This window comes from Somniosus microcephalus, unplaced genomic scaffold (genome assembly GCF_052327205.1).
Source record: "Somniosus microcephalus isolate GS21.2 unplaced genomic scaffold, FLI_Smic_1.0 unresolved_chr2, whole genome shotgun sequence".
Classification (NCBI taxonomy): domain Eukaryota; kingdom Metazoa; phylum Chordata; class Chondrichthyes; order Squaliformes; family Somniosidae; genus Somniosus; species Somniosus microcephalus.
The window spans coordinates 85,331,043-85,346,157 of NW_028225180.1; the positions used below are offsets into that span (position 1 = coordinate 85,331,043).

The 15,115-nt window shown below is 50.5% G+C and overlaps 1 protein-coding gene across 1 annotated transcript in view; it reads right to left on the reverse strand.

The window, feature by feature from the left end:
- LOC147092941 (ADP-ribose glycohydrolase MACROD1-like) overlaps positions 1–15,115 on the reverse strand; it is a 1,295,420-nt gene that overhangs the window by 522,647 nt on the left and 757,658 nt on the right. The window lies entirely within an intron of this gene.

The following is a 15,115-nucleotide window of genomic DNA, read 5'->3' on the forward strand; positions in this document are numbered from 1 at the left end:
CACAGCTAGACACTGACACAGAGGAGGAAATGGACATGTCAGAGCCAGAGTCAGAGAATCAGGAGGAGCAATGAGGAGTAGAAGACTCAGAAGACTCATGAGTAGAAGACTCAAAGGGACAAAATAAGGACAAATTACAGGCTAAATAAGCTGATGCTCTTTTTATTATATTTTAGATGGGTCTTTTTTGTGGGGGTTCAATAAAGTTCAAAATTATAACCTAAATAAAGTTTTGAAAGCCTGTTTTTATTTGTATGGAACAGTGGCCTAGAAATTGAGTTTTGGCGCAGCCAGGGCTTTAGCGCCAGAAGTTAGTGCCGGCGCTAAGTCCCCCTGCGCGCGCCAAAAATTCAGTAGCGCCGCGCCCAAACGGCTGCCGGCGCTACTGGAGGGTTTCAGCGCCTCCCAATGGGCGCTAACTGCCCCATTGCGGCGCTGTTCCGGCGCTGCGGCACCCGATGCGGTGCGGCAGGCTGGGGACGTGCAGGCCTCCTCCTCCCGTTAAGGAGGAGCTGCCTGCACCCGGCCGCGGCCCGCGCAAATCAGCTTAAAAATGAGCCCGGCACCTCGGACAAGTGCCGGGCTTGCATCTGTTCCGGGGGGCGGGGGGGGGGGAGAAGTCCGGGGAGGGAGCTGCGGGCAGGCGGCCGGCGGGAAAGTGGCCGGCCGCCGCGGGGCCTTTAATGCGCCGGCGCAAACTGGAGTAAGGCACCTCTGACAGAACGTTGCTTGCGGCTGCCACGGGCGAGGCGGCCGCAACTCAATTTCGGAGTTCGGGCGGGTTACCACGGCAACCGGGACGCTGCGCACACCGATGACGTCATCGGTGCCGGCGCAGCGCTACCAGTGCAACGCCGATTTAGGGCCCCAGGGAATTTTTAAACTGGCCATAACTCTGGCGCTAGTCCCTCTAGCGCCTCAAAAGCGGCGCTAAGGCAACTGAATTTCTAGGCCAGTATGTCTATTTTGACGACAAAGATAATATAAGGGTCAGAGACAAAAACCATCAGTGAGCAAAAAAACTCAAAATTCCCATAAATTCCCAAAATTCCCATAAATTCCCAAAAATTCCCATGGAAAATTTCCTCTTTTAAAAATTCCCAGAATTTTGCAACCCTACGTAGGTCACCCTCTGATATCTCACCCATGTGCCAATTCTTCATGTGTGAGTCTGACGGTGAGAATCAGCAGGCTATTTGGCTGTTTAGGAGCCAACAGCAAAAACATGAATTTATATAGCGCCTTTAATATAGTAAAGCATCACTAGGCACTTTACTGGAGCGATTATCAAACAAAATTTGACACCAAAAGCCACATAAGGAGATACCAGGACAGGTGACCAAAACTTGTAGGTTTTAAGGAGCGTCTTAAAGGAGGAGAGAGCAGCGGAGAGGGTTAGGCAGGGAATTCCAGAGCTTAGGAACCAGGCGGCTGAAGGCACGGCCGCCAATGGTGGAGCGATTAAAATCAGAGATGCTCAAGAGGCCAGAATTGGAGGAGCGCAGAGATCTCGGGGGTTGTAGGGCTGGAGGAGGTTACAGAGATAGGGAGGGTTGTAGGGCTGGAGGAGGTTACAGAGATAGGGAGGGTTGTAGGGGCTGGAGGCGGTTACAGAGATAGGGATGGTTGTAGGGGCTGGAGGAGGTTAAAGAGATAGGGAGGGTTGTAGGGCTGGAGGAGGTTACAGAGATAGGAAGGGTTGTAGGGGCTGGAGGAGGTTACAGAGATAGGGAGGGTTGTAGGGGCTGGAGGAGGTTACAGAGAGAGGGAGGGTTGTAGGAGCTGAAGGAGGTTACAGAGATAGGGAGCGATGTAGGGGCTGGAGGAGGTTACAGAGATAGGGAGGGTTGTAGGGGCTGGAGGAGGTTACAGAGATAGGGAGCGATGTAGGGGCTGGAGGAGGTTACAGAGATACGGAAGGTTGTAGGGCTGGAGGAGGTTAGAGAGATAGGGAGGGTTGTAGGGGCTGGAGGAGGTTACAGAGATAGGGAGGGTTGTAGGGGCTGGAGGAGGTTACAGAGATAGGGAGGGTTGTAGGGGCTGGGGGAGGTTACAGAGATAGGGAGGGTTGTAGGGCTGGAGGAGGTTACAGAGATAGGGAGGGTTGTAGGGGCTGGAGGAGGTTACAGAGATAGGGAGCGATATAGGGGCTGGAGGAGGTTACAGAGATGGGGGGGTTGTAGGGCTGGAGGAGGTTACAGAGATAGGGATGGTTGTAGGGGCTGGAGGAGGTTACAGAGACAGGGAGCGATGTAGGGGCCGGAGGAGGTTACAGAGATAGGGAGGTTTGTAGGGGCTGGAGGAGGTTAATGAGATAGGGAGGGTTGTAGGGGCTGGAGGAGGTTACAGAGATAGGGAGGGTTGTAGGGGCTGGAGGAGGTTACAGAGATAGGGAGGGGTGTAGGGGCTGGAGGAGGTTACAGAGATAGGGAGGGTTGTAGGGGCTGCAGGAGGTCACAGAGATAGGGAGGGTTGTAGGGGCTGGAGGAGGTTACAGAGATAGGGAGGGTTGTAGGGGCTGCAGGAGGTTACAGAGATAGGGAGGGTTGTAGGGTCTGGAGGAGGTTACAAAGATAGGGAGGGTTGTAGGGCTGGAGGAGGTGACAGAGATAGGGAGGGTTGTAGGGCTGGAAGAGGTTACAGAGATAGGGAGGGTTGTAGGGCTGGAGGAGGTTACAGAGATAGGGAGGGTTGTAGGGGCTGGAGGAGGTTACAGAGATAGGGAGGGTTGTAGGGGCTGGAGGAGGTTACAGAGATAGGGAGGGTTGTAGGGGCTGGAGGAGGTTACAGAGATAGGGAGCGATGTAGGGGCTGGAGGAGGTTACAGAGATAGGGAGGGTTGTAGGGGCTGGAGGAGGTTACAGAGATAGGTAGGGTCGTAGGGGCTGGAGGAGGTTACAGAGATAGGGAGGGTTGTAGGGGCTGGAGGAGGTTACAGAGATAGGGAGGGTTGTAGGGGCTGGAGGAGGTTACAGAGATAGGGAGGGTTGTAGGGCTGGAGGAGGTTACAGAGATAGGGATGGTTGTAGGGGCTGGAGGAGGTTACAGTGATAGGGAGGGTTGTAGGGGCTGGAGGAAGTTACAGAGATAGGGAGCGATGTAGGGGCTGGATGAAGTTACAGAGATAGGGAGGGTTGTAGCGGCTGGAGGAGGTTACAGAGATAGGGAGGGTTGTAGGGGCTGGAGGAGGTTACAGAGATAGGGAGGGTTGTAGGGGCTGGAGGAGGTTACAGAGATAGGGAGCGATGTAGGGGCTGGAGGAGGTTACAGAGATAGGGAGGTTTGTAGGGGCTGGAGGAGGTTACAGAGATAGGTAGGGTTGTAGGGGCTGGAGGAGGTTACAGAGATAGGGAGCGATGTAGGGGCTGGAGGAGGTTACAGAGATAGGGAGGGTAGTAGGGGCTGGAGGAGGTAACAGAGATAGGGAGCGATGTAGGGGCTGGAGGAGGTTACAGAGATAGGGAGGGTTGTAGGGGCTGGAGGAGGTTACAGAGATAGGGAGGGTTGTAGGGGTTGGAGGAGGTTACAGAGATAGGGAGGGTTGTAAGGGCTGGAGGAGGTTACAGAGATAGGGAGGGTTGTAGGGCTGGAGGAGGTTACAGAGATAGGGAGGGTTATAGGGCTGGAGGAGGTTACAGAGATAGGGAGGGTTGTAGGGGCTGGAGGAGGTTACAGAGATAGGGAGGGTTGTAGGGGCTGGAGGAGGTTACATAGATAGGGACGGTTGTAGGGCTGGAGGAGGTTACAGGGATAGGGAGGGTTGTAGGGGCTGGAGGAGGTTACAGAGATAGGGAGCGATGTAGGCGCCGGAGGAGGTTACAGAGATAGGGAGGGTTGTAGGGCTGGAGGAGGTTACAGAGATAGGGATGGTTGTAGGGGCTGGAGGAGGTTACAGAGATAGGGAGCGATGTAGGGGCTGGAGCAGGTTACAGAGATAGGGAGGTTTGTAGGGGCTGGAGGAGGTTACAGAGATAGGGAGGGTTGTAGGGGCTGGAGGAGGTTACAGAGATAGGGAGGGTTGTAGGGGCTGGAGGAGGTTACAGAGATAGGGAGGAGTGTAGAGGCTGGAGGAGGTTACAGAGATAGGGAGGGTTGTAGGGGCTGGATGAGGTTACAGAGATAGGGAGGGTTGTAGGGGCTGGAGGAGGTTACAGAGATAGGGAGCGATGTAGGGGCTGGAGGAGGTTACAGAGATAGGGAGGGTTGTAGGGGCTGGAGGAGGTTACAGAGATAGGTAGGGTTGTAGGGGCTGGAGGAGGTTACAGAGATAGGGAGGGTTGTAGGGGCTGGAGGAGGTTACAGAGATAGGGAGGGTTGTAGGGGTTGGAGGAGGTTACAGAGATAGGGAGGGTTGTAGGGTCTGGAGGAGGTTACAGAGATAGGGAGGGTTGTAGGGGCTGGAGGAGGTTACAGAGATAGGGAGGGTTGTAGGCCTGGAGGAGGTTACAGAGATAGGGAGGGTTATAGGGCTGGAGGAGGTTACAGATGTTTTGATTTCTTTTTGAGTTCAATAAAGACTCATTTCTGAAAGAGGATGTTGTTTAATCTAAAGTCTTGTTCAAGACTTTCTACAGCTTTTTACAGAACACACTATGCTGTGATGCATCTCGAATGAAACTGAAAGTAAAACTCCTCTGGACTGCTTGTCTCTCACATGACCTCTGCTGGTCAGGCACAAGTAATCAAAAACACAGACAAATATGCTGTAAGGCATAAGTAATCAAACACAGACAAATATCATCACTATTTGCTGATATCCTTACAACAGAGATAGGGAGGGTTGTAGGGGCTGGAGGAGGTTACAGTGATAGGGAGGGTTGTAGGGGCTGGAGGAGGTTACAGAGATAGGGAGGGTTGTAGGGGCTGGAGGAGGTTACAGCGATAGGGAGGGTTGTAGGGGCTGGAGGAGGTTGCAGAGATAGGGAGGGTTGTAGGGCTGGAGGAGGTTACAGAGATAGGGAGGGTTGTAGGGACTGGAGGAGGTTACAGTGATAGGGAGGGTTGTAGGGGCTGGAGGAAGTTACAGAGATAGGGAGCGATGTAGAGGCTGGAGGAGGTTACAGAGATAGGGAGGGTTGTCGGGGCTAGAGGAGGTTACAGAGATAGGGAGGGTTGTAGGGGCTGGAGCAGGTTACAGAGATAGGGAGGGTTGTAGGGGCTGGAGGAGGTTACAGAGATAGGGAGGGTTGTAGGGGCTGGAGGAGGTTACAGAGATAGGGAGGGTTGTAGGGGCTGGAGGAGGTTACAGAGATAGGGAGGGTTGTAGGGGCTGGAGGAGGTTACAGAGATAGGGAGGGTTGTAGGGCTGGAGGAGGTTACAGAGATAGGGAGGGTTATAGGGCTGGAGGAGGTTACAGAGATAGGGAGGGTTGTATGGGCTGGAGGAGGTTGCAGTGATAGGGAGGGTTGTAGGGGCAGGAGGAGGTTGCAGAGATAGGGAGGGTTGTAGGGGCTGGAGGAGTTTACAGCGATAGGGAGGGTTGTAGGGGCTGGAGGAGGTTACAGAGATAGGGAGGGTTGTAGGGGCTGGAGGAGGTTACAGTGATAGGGAGGGTTGTAGGGGCTGGAGGAAGTTACAGAGATAGGAAGCGATGTAGGGGCTGGAGGAGGTTACAGAGATAGGGAGGGTTGTAGAGGCTGGAGGAGGTTACAGAGATAGGGAGGGTTGTAGGGCTGGAGGAGGTTACAGAGATAGGGAGGGTTATAGGGCTGGAGGAGGCTACAGAGATAGGGAGGGTTGTAGGGGCTGGAGGAGGTTACAGTGATAGGGAGGGTTGTAGGGGCTGGAGGAGGTTATAGTGATAGGGAGGGTTGTAGGGGCTGGAGGAGGTTACAGAGATAGGGAGGGTTGTAGGGGCTGGAGGAGGTTACAAAGATAGGGAGGGTTGTAGGGGCTGGAGGAGGTTACAGTGATAGGGAGGGTTGTAGGGGCTGGAGGAGGTTACAGAGATAGGGAGGGTTGTAGGGCTGGAGGAGGTTACAGAGATAGGGAGGGTTGTAGGGGCTGGAGGAGGTTACAGTGATAGGGAGGGTTGTAGGGGCTGGAGGAGGTTACAGAGATAGGGAGGGGGGCGAGGAGGCCATGGAGGGATTTGAACACCAGGATGAGTATTTTAAAATTGAGGCGTTGCCGGACCGGGAGCCAAAGTAGGTCAGCGAGCACAGGGGGTGATGGGTGAACAGGACTGGGTGCGAGTTAGGACACGGGGCAGCAGAGTTTTGGATGAGCTCAAGTTTATTGGGGGGCGAGGAGTGGAAAATGGGAGGTCAGCCAAGAGAGTGTTGGAATAGTCAAGTCTTGAGGTAACAACAATCAAGCCCAAACCTGTCCTCACCCAACATTCATAAGTGAAGACTCCCAACAGGGATCGTGAGGACGAGGAACACTGGCTGATTTACTTCTCCCTCGCCCGGGAGCAATGAGGTCAAGCAACCGTCACTCTGCATGAGAGCAGCTAACGGGAATGACACCCAAGATCCTGCTGCTCTGTGTTCCTTCTTCTTAGGCAGTCCCTCGGAACCGAGGATGACTTGCTTCCACACTAACAATGAGTTCTCAGGTGACTGATGAGTCCAATGCGGGACCTACAGTCTCTGTCACAGGTGGGGCAGACGGTGGTTGAAGGGGTGGGTGGGTGGGGTGCTTGGGTTGACGTGCGCTTCTTCCGCTGTTTGCGCTTGGCTTCCGCATGCTCCCGGCGAAGAGACTCGAGGTGTTCGGCGCCTTCCCGGATGCATCTCCTCCACTTTGTGCGGTCTTGGGCCAGGGATTCCCAGGTGTCAGTGGGGATGTTACACTTTTTCAAGGAAGCTTTGAGGGTGTCCTTGAAGCATTTCCTCTGCCCACCTGGGGCTCTCTTGCCGTGCCGGAGCTCCGAGTAGAGCGCTTGCTTTGGGAGTCTCATATCGGGCATGCGGACAATGTGACCCGTCAATCAGATCTGATCGAGCGTGGTCAAAGCTTCGATGCTGGGGATGTTGGCCTGAGCGAGTGCACTGACGTTGGTGCGCCTATCCTGCCAATGGATTTGCAGGATCTTGCAGAGACAGCATTGGTGGTACCTCTCCAGTGCTTTGAGTTACTCAGCTGCTCGCTGCATTCACCAGCTGAGCCACCTCCTAACTGTTTATTGTTGAAATCTGACATGAATTAGGGAATCAATACATGTTACAGAAATTCCTCACAAACTAAGTTATAGAAACATAGAAGATAGGAGCAGGAGTAGGCCATTCGGCCCCTCGAGCCTGCTCCGCCATTCAATGCGATCATGGCTGATCATCCAAGTTCAGTACCCAGTCCCTGCTTTCTCCCCATACCCCTTGATCCCTTTAGCCTTAAGAAATATATCCAACTCCTTCTTGAATATATTTAATGAATTGGCCTCTACTGCCTTCTGTGGTAGAGAATTCCACAGGTTCACCACTCTCTGGGTGAAGAAATTCCTCCTCATTTCTGTCCTAAATGGCCTACCCCTTATCCTTAGACTGTGACCCCTGGTTCTGGATTCCCCGACCATCGGGAACATCCTCCCCGGATCTAGTCTGTCCAGTCCTGCCAGAATTTTATAAGTTTCAATGAGATCCCTTCTCATTCTTCTAAACTTCAGCGAGTACAAGCCCAATCGACCCAATCTCTCCTCATACGTCATTCCTGCCATCCCAGGTATCAGCCTGGTGAATCTTCGCTGAACTCCTTCCATGGCAAGAATATCCTTCCTCAGATAAGGCGACCAAAACTGCACACAATACTCAAGATGTGGTCTCACCAAGGCCCTGTACAACTGCAGCAAGACATCCTTGTTCCTGTACTCAAACCCTCTCGCTATGAAGGCCAACATACCATTTGCCTTCTTAACCGCCTGCTGCACCTGCATGCTTACCTTCAGCGACTGGTGCACAAGGACACCCAGGTCTCGTTGCACTTCCCCTTCTCCCAATCTATTGCCATTCAGATAACAATCTGCCTTCCTGTTTTTGATACCAAAGTGGATAACCTCACATTTATCCACGTTATGTTGCATCTGCCATGCTTCTGCCCAATCACCCAACCTGTCCAAATCATCCTGTAGTTTCTCGGCATCGTCCTCACAGCACACACGCCCACCCAGCTTTGTGTCGTCTGCAAATTTGGAGATATTACATCTAGTTCCCTCGTCCAGATCATTAATATATATTGTGAATAGCTGGGGTCCAAGGACCGATCCCTGCGGTACCCCACTAGTCACTGCCTGCCACTCTGAAAAAGACCCGTTTATTCCAACTCTTTGCTTTCTATCTGCCAACCAGTTCTCTATCCAAGTCAATACCTGGTTCTCCCTTATCTATTTTACTAGTTACATCCTCAAAAAATTCCAGTAGATTAGTCAAGCACGATTTACCTTTTGTAAATCCATGTTGACTTTGTCCGATCCTGTCACTGTTTTCCAAGTGCTCTGCTGTTGCATCTTTTATAATGGACTCTAGCATTTTCCCCACTACCGATGTCAGGCTTACCAGTCTGTAATTCCCCGTTTTCTCTCTACCACCTTTTTTGAATAGTGGGGTAACATTAGCTACCCTTCAATCCATGGATACTGTTCCAGATTCCATCGAACGTTGGAAGATGATCAGCAATGCATCTACTATTTCTAGGGCCACTTCCTTAAGTACCCTAGGATGTAGATTATCAGGCCCTGGGGTTTTATCGGCCTTCAATCCTATCAATTTCCCTAACACCATTTCCCTACAAATACTGATTTCTTTCAGTTCCTCCCTTTCATCAGCCCCTATGTTCCCCGACATTTCTGGGAGGTTATTTGTGTCCTCCTTTGTGAAGACAGAACCAAAATATGTATTTAATTGGTCTGCCATTTCTTTGTTCCCCATTATAAATTCCCCTGATTCTGACTGCAAGGGACCTACGCTTGACTTCACCAATCTTTTTCTCTTCACATATCTATAAAAGCTTTTACAGTCAGTTTTTATGTTCCCTGCAAGCTTACTCTCATATTCTATTTTCCCTTTCTTAATTAATCCATTTGTCCTCCTTTGTTGAATCCTAAACTGCTCCCAATCCTCTGGATTACTGTTTTTTCTGGCCAATTTATATGTCCTCTCCTTGGATCTTATGCTATCCCTAATTTCCCTCGTTAGCCACGGTTGAGTCACCTTTTTTGTTTTATTTTTATGCCAAACTGGGATGAACAAATTCTGTAGTTCATCCATGCGGTCTTTGAATGTTTGCCATTGCCTATCCACCGTTAACCCTTTGAGTGACATTCCCCAGTCAATCCTACCCAATTCGCGCCTCAGACCATCGTAGTTTCCTTTATTTAAACTCAGGACCCTAGTCTGAGTCAACTACTTCATTCTCCATCTTAATGAAGAATTCGATCATATTATGATCGCTCCGACCCAAGGGGCCTTGTACAACAAGATTGCTAATTAATCCTTTCTCGTTACATAATACCCAGTCTAAGATGGCCTGATCTCTGGTTGGTTCCTCGACATATTGGTCCAGGAAACCATCCCGTAAACACTCCAGGAATTCCTCCTCCACAGTATTGTTACTAATTTGGTTAGCCCAATCTCTATGTAGATTAAAGTCACCCATGATGACTGCTGTACCTTTTTTGCACGCTTCTCTAATTTCCCTTTTAATGCCATCCCCAACCTCCACATTACTGTTTGGAGGTCTATATACCACTCTCACTAACGTTTTCTGCCCCTTGGTATTTCTCAGTTTTACCCATACAGATTCCACATCATCAGAGCTAATATCCTTCCTTATAATTGTGTTAATCCCTTCTTTAACCAGTAATGCTACCCCACCTCCCTTTCCTTTTTGCCTATCTTTTCTGAATACTGAATACCCCTGGATGTTGAGTTCCCAGCCTTCGCCACCCTGGAGCCAAGTTTCCGTAATCCCAATCAAATCATATTCGTTTACCTCTATTTGCACAGCTAATTCATCCACCTTGTTATGAATGCTCCTCGCATTAAGACACAAAGCCTTCAGGCTTGTTTTTTTAATGCTCTTAGACCTATTAGAATTATTATTTACTGTGGCCATGTCTGATTTAAACTGTTGATTTCTCTGACTGCCACTTTTGTTTTTCTCCTTCCTATCTTTTGCTTTTATCCTTGTTTCCCTTTCCTCTGTCCCCCTGCTCAGGTTCCCAACCCCCTGCTATTTTAGTTTAAACCCTCCCCCAGAGCACTAGCAAACACTCCCCCTAGGACATCGGTCCCGGCCCTGCCCAGGTGCAAACTGTCCGGTTTGAACTGGTCCCACCTCCCCCAGAACCGGTTCCAATGTCCGAGGAATTTGAATCCCTCCCCCGGCACCATTCCTCTAGCCACGTATTCATCTGAAATATTCTTCTATTTCTACTCTGACTAGCACGTGGCACTGGTAGCAATCCTGAGATTACTACCTTTGAGGTCCTATTTTAAAATTTACCTCCTAACTCCCTATATTCAGCTTTTAGGACCTCATCCCGTTTTTTACCTATATCGTTGGTAGCTAGATGCACCACGACAACTGGCTGTTCACCCTCCCCTTCCAAGATGTTCTGCAGCCGCTCTGAGATATCCTTGACCCTTGCACCAGGGAGGCAACACACCATCCTGGAGTCTCGTTTGCGGCCGCAGAAACACCTATCTATTCCCCTTACAATAGAGTCCCCTATTATTATAGCTCTACCCCTCTTTTTCCTCCCGTCCTGTGCAGCAGAGCCACCCCTGGTGCCAGGAAGTTGGCTGCTGCTGCCTTCCCCTGGTAAGCCATCCTCCATCAGTATCCAAAGCGGTATATCTGTTTGACCGGGTGATGGCCACAGGGGACCCCTGCACTACCTGCCTGCGCCTACTACTCTGCCTGTTGGTCACCCGTTCCCTTTCTGCCTGTGCCACCTTTACCTGCGGTGTGACCAACTGATTAAATGTGCTATTCATGACATCCTCAGCATCTGCGAGGTTGGCCACATTTCAAAAAGGAGCCAGCGTGACGTCTGCTGACGATGAGTCACGATAACTAAATATGCCCTGTCGCCAGCATCAAGTCATTAAATGGGAGGCTGAGCAACATGCCTCCAGGAGATGACTGACCTTCACTGAGAGGTCTGCTGTTGTCCTCCTGCAGCATTGCAAGCACCAGCATTTCACAGCGATACAGCATTTTATGAATGAGCGAACACACAACTTCAAAATACAATTACCTGAAACGGAATTCTCCACAGGAGCCGTTCTTCACAGGCTGGCGTGTAGCCGAAGTGTGGGTTGCTGATCAAAGGCAGGCAGCAGGGAAGTGCCCTGACAACTGGTCTCGGGGGCCTTGGAGCTCAGGAGGTTGGCGGGGGTGGTGGTGGAGAAATCGTCCAGTTACTCACTGCTCGGGGTGGCCCGCTAGAAAGTGCTCGCTTGTGGTCATCGGGCGAGGTTAGCATCTGGCCCAGCTGTGGTGTCGCCTACGTTCCAGCAGCCTACGGACACCCAGAGCCTATGTGCACGGGTGAATGTGGAACTCGCTACCACAAGGAGTAGTTGAGGCGACGAGCGTAGATGTATTTAGGGGGAAGCTAGGTAAACACATGAGGGAGAAAGGAATACAAGGCTATGCTGATAGGGTGAGATGAAGAGGGGTGGGAAGGAGGCTCAGGCACGGAGTAGATGCACTGCAGCAACTCGCCAAGGCTTCTTTGGCAGCACCTCCCAAACCCGTGACCTCTTCCACCTAGAAGGACAAGGGCAGCAGGCGCATGGGAACACCACCACCTCCAAGTTCCCCTCCAAGTCACACACACCATCCCGACTTGGAAATATATCGGCCGATCCTTCATCGTCGCTGGGTCAAAATCCTGGAACGCCCTCCCTATTGGCACTGTGGGAGCACCTTCACCACACGGACTGCAGCGGTTCAAGAAGGCGGCTCACCACCGCCTTCTCAAGGGCAACTAGGGACGTACAATAAATGCTGGGCCTCGCCAGTGACGCCCACAGCCCATAAGCGAATTTAAAAAAAAGTTGGGCCAAAAGGCCTGATTCTGTGCTGTAGATTCGATGTAATTCTATGTAGTGCAGCACAGGCAATCGTCAGGTTCTGAAGGGTAGCCAGTGCCTGTGGAACTGTGACCTAACACGAGTCAGCTTCCTCGGGAGAGAATTGGGGAAAAATTAGACAATAAAAACCATTCCACATAATCAATCAGTCGTATCACGGCTGCTATAACTCACACCTGTGGAAGGAGGGACATATTTGAATTAATCCATCTTTTTAGAAAATCATCACATTAAATGTCATCTCATCTGCTATTGTCAGAATGAGTTGTCTCTGTCCCTTAGCAAGGTCTGTCAAGCAGCCTCAAAGAAAGCAGAGCGCCATATGTTTAGGAGACAAGCTCGCTTCTTTCGGTCCATCACGTTTGCTTCATGGTAACCCTAATTAGTGAGTGACACAGACACAAGGGGAATTGGATATATATTTGAAAAGGAATACATTTGCATGGCTGTGGGGAAAGAGCAGGTTGGGGGGGCGGAGTGAGACGAATTAGACAGCTCTTTCAAAGAGCCGGCACAGGCACCATGGGCCATAAAGCCACCTTTCTGTGCTGTAATCTGCAGCCAAGATTTCGTCATTCTTTCACCAAAGGTAAAGATGTATTAGGGTCACCATTTTGCTGGGCAAGTGCATTAAACTTTTGAGGATGGCCACTGCACACCATATAAATTAGTGACCAGGGGCGCGATCTTGCCAGCCCTGGGGAGGCGGGACTGCCGGGAAAATGGCAGAATCTGGGGGCGGGTGCTCATCCCGCCCCCAACCCGCCCCCGTGCCATCTTCCCAGGAGGTGGGTAGCCAACCCGCGCCGGGTCCCGTCTCCTTGGAGGCGGGAAGGGGATTACAGCCACTTAACTGTCTGTTAACAGGTAGCTAACAGGCAGATAAGAGGATTATCCCCATTTTGCCCACACAAGTGTGGGCTTCCCGAAGGCTGTGAACCCTGCCAGGGTCACCGAGGCGAGCAATGGGTCTGCGGGGTGCAAAAGTGCGCTGTGAAAATAAGTGATGGGTGCAAGTGTGGAAAGGTGAGTATCTGAGGTAAGTGCAAAGTGTTAGTAAAAGTATACTTACCTTTGATTCTTTCTGCAGGCTTCAGTCGGTGGGGATGCAGAGTCTCCACGGTGGAGATGACAGATGGCTGTTGCATTCTCCAATGCAACAACCATCTCATTTCTGCAAAAGAAAGAGGTTTGATGAGTCTTGAATTCAAGAACTCATCAAACTACAGAGAATGTCAGTGTTTGATAGCTTCACAGAGCTGTCAAACGATGACAATTCATCTGTCAAAAATTTTTGACAGATGAAACGTCATACGCTGACGTTTTCTGTAACCGGCTTCCCCTTAATTGGCCTGCTAAGCCCGCTGGGCGGGTTTAACAAGGTCAATCAAGGGAAAATAGCGTGGGTTGGCCAGAAGTCGATGGAGGTGGGATTAAAACCCGACAAGTGGGTGTCCCGCCTCCAAAAGCTCCCCATTGGCAAAATCCAGCCCCACGTGTCAATTGAAGCTTACACAATCCTCCAAAGTTCACAACTCTTCAGTTTCTTGCCTCAAGACTTGTTTCACTTGAGGCACTCTCAGACAACAAGGAGAAAAAAAACTACAATTTCATCTACGTGGGTTAGACTGAATCCCAGGTCCCCGTGGTAGGACACAATTGGACAAAAGGGCAGTTCTGTTTTACTGGAAGCGTAGTCCACCCAAGCATTACTCCTTGTGGCGAACCTCTCAGTGAGCTGTTAAACTGGCCCGCGTGCACTGACATAAGATTCGTTCGGTGAACTGGCGGCTGGCTGCACGCTGCAGTGGCTCCTTGCGCTTAGTCCTTTGCTCATTAACTACATCACGTGGAAAGATACCGTGCGATCTAACCCACTCGGTGCTCAAAATGTGAATGCGGGAAGTACTGAAGAGTGTGCAGGTCCTGCTGTGCCGAAGCAAGCAACCCTGTGGATGGGAGAAAACATAACGAATAATCTAGAAAAGAATGAAAAGAAAGCAAACTAAAAAGAGTAGTTGGGTAAACACACCGCTGGTATATTAATGAGACGTACAAAGCGACTCCACATTTCTGCTGAGTTAGCTGATCTTAGACGGGAAGGATACTAATGTAGTTGCAATTTTCAAAAAGGGTGACAAGTCAGTACAGGGGAACGACAGACCCATTCTGGTGCTGGAAAAGATCCTAAGAGGTAAGAGGTGCTCTCTACGAACTCCTGGATAGAGTATCAGTTAACAGAGACTTCTGGGACTAAAATGGTTGCGTCTTATTAATTTGATTGAATTTTTTGAAGAAGTTGCAAGGTCGGGGGACAGGTTTGTAAAAAAAAATTCATTCCTGGGATGTGGGCGTCACTGGCAAGGCCAGCATTTATTGCCCATCCCTAATTACCCTTGAGAAGGTGGTGGTGAGCTGCCTTCTTGAACCATTGCAGTCCATAAGAACATAAGAAATAGGAGCAGGAGTAGGCCATTCGGCCCCTCGAGCCTGCTCCGCCATTTAATGTGATCATGGCTGATCCGATTTTGGCCTCAACTCCACTTTCCTGCCCGCTCCCCACAACCCTTGACTCCCCTGTTGCTCAAAAATCTATCTCAGCCTTGAATATAATCAATGACTCAGCTTCCACAGATCTCTGGGGTAAAGAATTCCAAAGATTCACGACCCTCTGAGAGAAGAAATTCCTCCTCATCTCCGTCTTAAATGGGCGACACCTTATTCCGAGACTATGCCCCCTCGTTCTAGATTCCCCCACGAGGGGAAACGTCCTCTCAACATCCACCCTGTCCAACCCCCTCAGAATCTTATATATTTCAATAAGATCACCTCTCAGTCTTCTAAACTCCGATGAGTATAGGCCCAACCTGCTCAACCTTTCCTCATAAGACAACCTCTTCATCTCCGGAATAAACCTCGTGAACCTTCTCTGAACTGCCTCCAATGCAAGTATATCCCTCCTTAAATAAGGGGACTGACTGTACTCTAGGTCTCACCAGCAGCCCTGTACAGTTGTAGCAAGACTTCCCTACTTTTATGCTTTATCCCCCTTGAAATAAAGGCCAACATTCCATTT